The 10579-nt window shown below is 37.3% G+C and overlaps 1 protein-coding gene across 6 annotated transcripts in view; it reads left to right on the top strand.

Annotated features, from left to right (window-relative positions):
* The first annotated feature begins 804 nt into the window (after positions 1-804).
* Positions 805-10579, top strand: part of COL19A1 (collagen type XIX alpha 1 chain) — a 1277374-nt gene continuing 1267599 nt past the window's right edge. For 3 of the 6 annotated variants that reach the window (XM_063916758.1, XM_063916759.1, XM_063916762.1), the window contains exon 1: positions 806-957. The gene's annotated coding sequence lies outside the window, so the exon portion shown is untranslated. Of the gene's footprint in view, positions 958-2248; positions 2560-10579 lie in introns of those variants that run through there. The other 3 variants (XM_063916766.1, XM_063916764.1, XM_063916763.1) reach the window with 3 other exon arrangements.

Here is a 10579-nt window from a genome sequence, read left to right on the forward strand (position 1 = left end):
GCGTTATGCGGATTCCCAGTTACAGAAATGCTTTGTATTTCTTACATTTTTTTCAGAAATGTTTTCTATGTCCGTTAATTATGTACGCCTTTATTTTATTATATACAATGCCACCGTTAGTATAGCAGTTCAATAAAGATGTAACCTTCTTCAGAGGGCTGACTGAATGCTAGCAGGCTACAATGAGCATGAAAGGGATTCCGATGCTATCTAGGGTCACCTAGGTGGGTTATTTTCTAATGTGTACAGTGTGGTCCACGCTGAAACTTCTGCTGCCTACAGTATACAACTGTGTGTAACATTCTATCTGCCATGGCAGATCCCCGGAATCCCAGCCTGAGCAGCCTGTCACAGAAAGCAGCAGAAGTGTGGTTTGGCATATCCCAGGGAGACAGTTGCTAGACTGATGTCAGATTCCCCAGCTGAGATGATATTACACTGTTAGGGAAAGTCTGTGCCTCTGGAAAGGGCTTTTTAATGGGAAACCAATAAATGCCATTGGTCCCTTGAGCTCTCTCTAAAGTTAATGCCACACACACGGGTACGTTTTATGGCTTTCCAAATGACAGCAGGCTAAACTGTGAATGAATGCAAAGGCTGGATGTACAGCATTTTATACTTTCATGCTATATAGCAGATACTGGTGCTAGTATTAGACTGGCTTCTGCACATATCAGAAAGGCCTGCACACCATTGCCACTCGGAAGGGATTGGAAACGTATTCAGCTGCTACTAAAAAGGGAAATTGCTCTGAATTTGTTAAGCGAGTGCAATGTGCTGGTTATCTGTGCTGGTGGCCGTCCTGTCTGCTGACTGAGTGGGAGGATCACACTGGGAGACTAATAAGGACAGAGCTCTTCTACCCTCTCCCACTCTTGGGGAGTCTGAATCCAGCTAAATTCAGCACTTGCAGCCTTGTATCATTTTGACTGTGGGATTTATTCCAACAGATTAAAGGTAAGATACTATTAGCAGATAGGTACAATGTACTAAGAAAGCTGTGTGTTCTTTTTTTATGTGTCTCTTTAAAGTTTAGCTTCAGCAGCAGAACATTTCTATCTTGCCTCCCACACTATAATGCAGCAGAGAGGAATAAAGAGAAGCTATACATTAATAAATAATTGGTGACATCAGCACTGAAATAAAATATTTAAGCACATGCATTCGCAATGGACCTGGTGAAGCTGTTAGTAATTAAAGTTTGAAGTTTGCATGTTTCGTAATTAAAAAGGCTTAGATGGAGATGAGAAGAGGAAGCTTAATTGCGGATCAGAAAACTGTGAAGTGATTTGTACAGCATCACTATTGGTAATACAGTAAACACAGGCTGCTAGGAAAGCGTTAACATCGCGCGGACCTAGAATATGCGGTGACGATTCCTCGTGTTCTCCGCCTCTTTGTGCTGTCATCTTATCTATTTGTCTCAGGTTCACATCAGATGTACTTGGGCACAACAGCGATTAGCTGCAGGTCTGTCACAGGAAGCACACGACAGGAGATGCCATCTGATTGTTTTTCTACCAGCATGAATAAACCCCAAATAACAGGGTTACCTGTAAACAATAATCTTTCATAGACGATAACCTGTAGGCAGGCAAATCCCCCAACTGCTCACACTGTGTACCTAGGATACATTGCCATACCTGCGAAGCCATTTGGACAGCTGAGGATGATCTCAGACATATTATATGTAAAGACACATCGATACTTTAGATTTTTGAATGATTGTGTTTTGTAAATATATTGGCTTTATTGAATCATGGACTGCTAATAGTAATACTAGTTCATATTTTAGACACATAAAAAAGATAGCTATAGAATTTTCAGGGATAACAAGCGATGCTAATGGTTTTCAGTTCCTTTGATCGTCTACCAGGAGATCATTTCCTCCGAATGGGTTCCTCCTCTATGTCACATTTCCCAAATGTTTGGCTATTTTCCATCCTCTTCACGTGCTAATCACTATTTTATTGATGCGCTCCAGCAGCCAGCACATTCTCCGTTAACTCTTCAGCGTTTAACTTCATGTAGATTTGGACGAGCCTGACAATTGTACTGACCTGTTATTTGTTGGAGCTGCTGGAAACTATTGTTTGGTGCAACAAGTGCTGTGGCAGTGTGCGGCTCAGTTACATGCCGACATATATACAGTACCCATGCCAGCAGGATACTTACTTGCTAATGCTGAGACTGCAGGGTGAGAGCCGAGTGGTGATCACTGAAAGACTAGAGCATTATGTGATGGCTTAGGATCCGGAGAGCACTGTCTGTCCCATGTCAGACTATCTGAGACTTAGCCAAAGTTTCCAGAAATCAGAAACCAGGCTCCTAGGTCACCACAGCCCATCCGGTACTGACATGATTCATGGAGGATCGGGAAATATAAGTGTGAGCAATCCATCTAAAGTCACATATCTTACTACATACACTATATCAGATGTCCCACGCGTGCATGCTATAAATACCTGATAACATAATGAAGAATAATGTGTTTCTAACTTGCTGGAGAAAGGAAAAGGAAAGGGACGTTTTCTGTATCTGGATGATCAGGTTGATCTGGTTAGTATGTTTTAGGGGCTCAGTTATAGCATAATTACAGTTTTCTTACCAATTTAGCATGGCTCATTAGTATATAGTAGGAGTGCTGTAGCATGTTTTGGTGTATGTGATAAAATGGGTCTCAAGGTCGAGGCATGAACAGGCGACACTCTCCCATAAAGATAATAGTGGAGACAGGTGTGATTTTACTACTAGGGCAATTTCTGTGTGTGTGGTAGGTATATGTGTAAAACATATACACACCCTTACACAGAACATACATACTGTACATGTATGTATGTATGTATGTATGTATGTATGTATGTATGTGTGTGTGTGTGTGTGTGTATATATATATATATATATATATATATATATATCTCAAGGAATAAAAGCAGTGGACCAATATTTTATACATTAACCTGCAACACAGCCATTTATTACCAAGTAGTAAAATCACACCTGTCTTAACAGTTTAACTTACTTACTGGGGAATGTCACCTACTCATGTTGTTTATTGTGGAACATGTATAGATATATGTGACCACACTGTGTAAAAAAGCAGCTGTTGAAAGTCAGTAGTCAAAATGGCCAATATTATGCCCAGTATTTAGAAATATTGTTTAGCGAGTTCTAGAAATGAGTGACACAATGTGCTTGTTCTACACTAGGTATAACAAGTACCGTTTCTGTTCTTGCAAGTGATAAGTCATTTACTGTATATCTAGGACACATACAGTACACCCCTGAATTTAACCTGCTTACCTGCGATGCCCCACCCCCTTGTCTCACCTACTGTACTGTAAGCACAAGACATGGACATTTATCTGTTTTTACTGCTACTGTAGGTACTGTAGGAGGGCTCTTCTGAGTGTTCAACTTGCAAATTAACTTTTTATTCTGCAAAAGCTTTTAGTTAAGATAAGCACAGTGTATTATTTTGTTTATAAGGTTAACCATTTGCTGACCATGTGCCATTTTAAAATAGTGAGCCAGTGGCTGGGTTTTCCTGGACTGCAATTTTAAATAGAGATGAGCGGGTTCGGTTTTACTCTGCTCTCAAAACAGCATCTTATTGGCTCACGGATGTCACATGTTTTGGATAGCCAATAGGAAAAATCTGGATAAAACCGAACTGGCGTTAAATCCAAACCCGCTCATCTCTAATTTTAAATGGCTTTCCTAAATTTAGTGCTGCCAAAAAAATAAACTCCTCTAACAATACAGCATCTACACAAGTTAATAATAATAATAATAATAATAATAATAATAATAATAATAATATTATACCACAAGTTAATAATAATAATAAAATACTTTTATTTACTACGCTAACATTCTTTCAAATTTGACATTAGTTCCACATATTTGGTGTCACTATACAAGTACTGAGAAAGTTAGCTTATTATGTGCTTGGTAAATTATTGGACTTGCACTCTTTTACAACACAGTACAATTTTGTAAAGTTTACTAATTTTGACAGTGTTTTCCCTTTATGAGGGTCTACACAAGATGTTTTTAACATTACTATTATTCTTGAGAAAAATAACCAAATATTTACTTTGGTAATTAAAAATAATAAAAAGTTACTTCAAACCTCAAGTATAAAAACAATGTCTTTGTGTAAAATGGGAAACTCTCTAGATGAATTGGTTAAAATTAACTTGAATAATTTGATTTTCAGGAGATATTATAATTAGCATAAATGTGCATGTACAACATTTTTTATCAGTGGCTGAAATGACCAATCTTGGTGTTTGATATGTGGATAATCTTATAGCTTTGCTGTTAGATTTTTGGACACTAATTTATGTAAGACGTAAGTATTCAGTCTACACTATACTTTTATAAAGCCTGAAGTTTAGTTTTATTTAACTCCTAAACTATGACTTGAATATGACTTTAACACCTGCTGCTATCCAGCATGTCTGCTGATATTTCCTCACTGGAATGTTTCCTGAGCACAGTGTTTAACTTATATCTCCCTCTAGATTGTAAGCTTGCGAGCAGGGCCTTCCTACCTCTATGGTTGTCCCTTATTACCCAGTCTTGTTTTTTCACTGTTGTTTCCAATTGTTTTGTTTTATGTTATCACTGTTTCCAACTGTAAGGTGCAACAGAATTTGTTGCACTATATAAGAAACTGCTAATAAATAATAGTAGTTTGTATGAATATTAATTTGTTTATTTTATATTTAACTCTCTCGGGGCTGGTACTTGTTTGGTATCAGTGTGTCTGCTAAAACTTAGTTCAGCTCTGTGTGCTAATTATTATATACTGTGTGTGTGTGTGTGTGTGTGTGTGTATATATATGTATATGTGTATATATATATATATACACACACATACGTGAGGCTCCTGCACTCACATCACTGTGAGGTCCATACAGAATTTTATACCTTTTATCCTTTTTACAGTGATTGACTTATTGAAGTTGGCTCAGGGAGGAATCCTCCTAGTTATCTTGAGAGACTGCCACTGATTTTAGTGAGTTGTGATATGGTGCTATACACTGGTGTCTGTTGAGGTGTGGTCTGTTCTGTTGTTCTTTCTCACATGTGTCGATGGACATTTCGATGATTTTGCTATTCTCACTTTGGTGTTTAGTTATGAATGTAGCCGGCACTCCTTGCTTCCTTCAGTTCAAATAACCCGGTGCCTTCCTAGAAGATACATACAGAGGTTTGTGAAGGCTGCAATCACAGGTAAATAATCAGAAGTAGTCCATATATCACTTTAAGTGATATATGGATTACGTCTGATTATTTACCTGTGATTGCCGCCTTCACAAACCTCTGTGTATATATGTGTGTGTGTATATATATATATATATATATACACAGTATAAAATCTTATCTCAATCAGAGGTCATTTACGGGTTGGCCAACCATGACCCCTTATTGAGATAAGATATACATATATTTTTTTTTTATATTTTTTTTCTTATTTATATATTTCTTTTATGTCTTTGGAAAACTGATCTTTTTACTTATTTTAAACATAATGGCTTTATTTTGTATGTAAAAATCTTTTTATCACATTTTTATTCCCCTGTTATAATAAATTGTATATTTTTTTTATATACATTGGGTACTGTTCTTTTACTAGTTTTATTACTGATATATAACACCAGTGGTCGCTTATACACCGATCCTTTTCTGTTGCATCAAAATTCTTTACAGGGATTTACCATCTCTGTGTACTTGGGGGACAGCAGATACCCCTATATATTGGGGAGTTTTTTTTTTTTACTATTATATATTATGCACTTTTGCAATAATTTGAAACATTTTAGAGGCTAAAAAGCACCTGAGAGTATCAGGTTCTTTCATAAGTGTTGCAGTATTTTATTACTATAGACATATATATATATATATATATATATATATAACAAGCAAAAGAAGCGGCACTCAGAGGCTGAAGAAAGCAAATTCTATTTCACTCAAAGTGATCCCAACGTTTCGGGGTCCGTACGCCCTCTTTGTCAAGTTTAACTCAGCAGGGGAGTGCCAGTCCAAAAAGACTAGTGTATATATGTATATATATATATATACACACACACACACACACACACACACACACACACACACACACACACACACACACACATAGTACATTTCAAACCACACAACTAGACATTTTATGTAAGCTGTAATATGCAATGTTACATTTTGATCTCAACATGTGTATATTGTACTTCCATGATAGTTCCCATTTTGCCACCTTTTACATATAACACCCTCCCCCCACAATTTTCAGCAGTGTGTAGAAAATACTCTGTTTTGTGGTCACATGTATAAAGTTTTATATTAATTACTAATTTACTGACTTACTGTCCCTCATAATGTGCGCCACTGCATGCAGCACGTAGCTGCCCCCCTACATCCCTGAAGCCTGTGCTACCAGTGTCTACAGACGGAGCAAGCACAGTCTTCTTCTGTGTTAGTGTGGTACAGCTTATCCATTGGGAGCCCCATAGCTCATGTCCCCTATGCCCTCACTTTATTCCAGCTCTGCACGCCACTTAAAACTTCCTTGTGCTATGTCTGGCATGGTGCTGGATGTTACTGACTCCTGCTCTAGTTTGTCTTAAATTTGTGTAGTTGAACAGTTAACCCAGATCACATTTTAAATGCACAGTACTCAAGAACCCACACACAGTGCTTCAGGGCGTTCTATATTTAAAGGGTCGGTAATATTTCCCTTTGCGGTTGTCTGCTTCCAGTTATCTGTGTGATATTAGTTTGTATATATGTTGCTTCAGGGTATGCCTGTATTGAAGTAATTTGATGCAGTTTTTTCAGGCAGCAAATGTAAGGCAATAAATGGGGGTGGGGATCAAGTTTTCTTCATGAAAGAGTTTAAATCAGGCATGTCCAAACTGCGGCCCTCTAGCTGTTGTGAAACTACATATCCCAGCATGCCCTGACACCATTTTGCTGTCAGAATGCTAAAGCTGTGTCAGGGCATGCTGGGATGTGTAGTTTCTCAACAGCTGGAGGGCCGCAGTTTGGACATGCCTGGTTTAAATAAATGGAATATATCTTGTTAATCTGAAATAATTGAAAATTATTGTTTCTTTTAAAAATCACACAATTCATAAACATTTGTGGTTGTTAGCAGAACAGATTTTGCCTTTTTGATTTCAAGTGCACGTATATATATTTCCTTCAATCAAATAGCCTCATATGAACAAATAACTGCTTCATGCTTTCATGTATACTGTATGTGTGTTCCATTTCCTGACGGAACTTGTCAATGCATGAGGCCTGTACTGGCAGAATTTAGCTATATGACAAATTATGTCTGTAAAATAGTATTGCTTTCTTATTAGTATAATTAATTATGGAACAATATTCACAATCTGCAAATTTTGTGAACTGCACTTCTTAACATCAATATGCAAGTATACAGTATGTATGCATGGAAACTGGTGCAAAATTACTTATTAGGGAGCATATACTATTGACAGTTAATTTTGACTTCTGGAGTTATAGCATATCCTTATAATGGGCTCACTATGTTTATGTGGCAGCCTTGGTTTCAATGTATTTATTTAGCTAAAACTGTAGATACAATAATGGCAAATGTAGAATACTATACCATTCCTCATTACCAGCCTCAAAATCTCTTATGTATCCCATGGCAAGGAGAACTAATATCTAAGAAAACAAGCCTTAAAATAAAAAGCAAGACTACAAATAAAGAATCGCTCCTAAAAGATAATTTCTGAAGAAGCGGTAACTGCTGCCAATTAAATATGTTGTTCTTTAACATTCTACAAGTGTTCTGCATGCCACACACATGACCAATGTACTACAACAAACAAAAAATACAGTAACAAATCACTTGTTAATATAAATATATATCATCTATATCAATAACTAATTTGTTTCAGTTTATGTGTATAAGAAATAACTCAGGTTCCTTACTAGTATACACTTTAATTGAAATATTGTAAAACATGAAATCTATCACAGTTGCACAATTATACCTAGCTAAGTCGAGTGTGTGTATGACTTTGAACAAATGGCAAAGAATCACAGATGTCCTTAAAAGTGAAGGAAGGAGGAAGTGACTTTATTGACAGGAGCATAGGGTACAAACCCCTACAGAAAATAAGCAGGAATAGGAACAATGTTAGAAATTGCTCATGAACTGTCAGGAATGCCAGCCGGTTCATCTGATCACTGGAAAGGAAACTTAGGCACAGGCAGATCAGCACTTCAGGGACCTGCTCAAGGAAAACAGCTGCCACCAAGCTACAAGCCCCTCTAAACTTCCCATCCAACAGTAGTTTTGTATAATTAACATCTTATATCATTTTACACCAAATAATGAGCTTGCTTGAAACATTTACATCACATTTCACCCCAAACATTTCAGAATGTACTTATTACTGTATAGTTTACAGAGCGATTTATTTAAAATAAAAAAAAGTGAAACGTTCTTTCTGTGTCACAGATTAATAAATAATATGTACTTTTTAGTCTGCTTTAGTAGATTAAATATTAACACTTTATTGTTCTGACTCTGGTGACAAATGAGACACTGGTTTTCATTTATATTCAAATGGGAAAAAGTGGAGGCTATTCTTCGTGTAGTTATGCATGTCTGCTAATATATACATTTACATGTTGTCTTGTATATAATAGCTGTGGTAAGAAATGTGCACATGGTTGGAAGTGATATTGTTATGCACCACTGGATCTTGGGGTGCACTGATGGGGTGATGGTCACCCACATCATATTGGCAGTGGGACAGTCATGTTTATAAACATTGGCATATTTTCAGAAATAGAATGCATTCAGTCATTACTGGCTAAGCTGTGTACTATCCTATAATGAGGCAGCTGCCCCAGGCATGCAGATTTGAGAAACAACAAAGTTGGATAGCACAAAGAAATTTGAACAAGCAATCTTCACCAATGGAACAATTTCCCGACTTGTAATAATTAATAGTTAAAAGCATAAAAGGAAAAGTGTTTCTAGACTAATCATGATTTTTCTGCAATTTAACTATCTGTCCTGCTTTATCTTCATATTTGAGTGCTATTTTATGAGCCTGCTTCCATATGCTGTGGTATTCCCAGGGCAGCCCAGGTATTTGTCACATGAAATCATTAGTCTGGAATGTGTATTTCCGAAGACTTAACACACTTATATTAACAATTAATTAAGTAGTGTGAAAAGAAGGAATTGTGGCCTTATGGCAGCTTATGGACCGTAACATCAGGTGTAAAGCGTATCTGTTAATGAAAACAAGGAGTTCTGGGGAGTGGCAAACAAGTGGGATTGTCTATGGGACACAGAAAAAAGAAGGGAGGGATAAGAAGGTCTGGCATAATATAACCAGATGCATGATACATTAATATAGACAATATGCAAATACAAACAAAATACAGCTTAGTAATAAAAGACAAGTTATAAATAGATCTAACATGCATACACACACACACATATATATATATATATATATATATATTTTATATATTACAGAACATTATCCTATTAATTGCGCTCGGAATAAATGGGCTGCAACCTAATGGAGATCTCCTGCTAGTGGGGATCAAACAATAACAATAAATTCCTTAGGTGCGCCAATATAATCAGGATATATTTTATAACTATCCTCTATGAACCTGATGTCCTTTTAAAACACAAATGTCAATATATCTTATTTTTAAAATTTATTCCAATGTACATATACATGTAAAAACATTTACATAAAACCAAAGCATCAGAATACAATGAATAATATCATTAGGACCCGTTTATTATTTCAGAGGCAAGATGTTCATACACTTCATCCTTACGGGAGTGTGCTCACAAATGGAGATCATCTGTGTATTTTCAGGTCGTTTAGATGAATTAAAGTAATTATATAAAAAGGTGATACTAAAATGGGAAATAATGAGGCGAGGTAGGAGGGTATGTTAGTGCAGGAAGAAGGGACAGGATAATGAGGATGGAGAAAGAATAAGACAATGTTCTATTTGTAAGAAGATGGCATGAAAGTGCTAATGGCATCAAAATATTTGGACCATGCAAAATTATTGCTTTGGATTCCATGTGGCATACTCACTAGTTAGCCTATGTGTCTAATGAGGTTTCTAATTATGGGGGTAATTCAGACCTGATACCTCGCTAGCGTTTGCTGCAGCGCTGCGATCAGGTCAGAACTGCGCATCAATATGCACCGCAATGTGCAGGCGCGTTGCACGGGTACAAAGTGGATTGTTGCTGTGTGATGGGTTTTACGAAGAATCCATTCGCACAGCCGATCGCAAGGAGATTGACAGGAAGAAGGCGTTTGTTGGTGGCAACTGACCGTTTTCAGGGAGTGGTTGGAAAAACGCAGGCGTGTCCAAGCGTTTGCAAGGTGGGTGTCTGATGTCAATTCCGGCCCCGGACAGGCTGAAGTGATCACAGTGGCTGAGTAAGTCCCGGGCAACTCAGAAATGTTTTTTTTGTACCGCTTGGCTGCACATGCGATCGCACACTTGCACAGCTAAAATACACTCCCCGGTGGGCGGCGAC

Source organism: Pseudophryne corroboree, chromosome 4 (genome assembly GCF_028390025.1).
Source record: "Pseudophryne corroboree isolate aPseCor3 chromosome 4, aPseCor3.hap2, whole genome shotgun sequence".
In the NCBI taxonomy this organism is placed as follows: Eukaryota; Metazoa; Chordata; class Amphibia; order Anura; family Myobatrachidae; genus Pseudophryne; species Pseudophryne corroboree.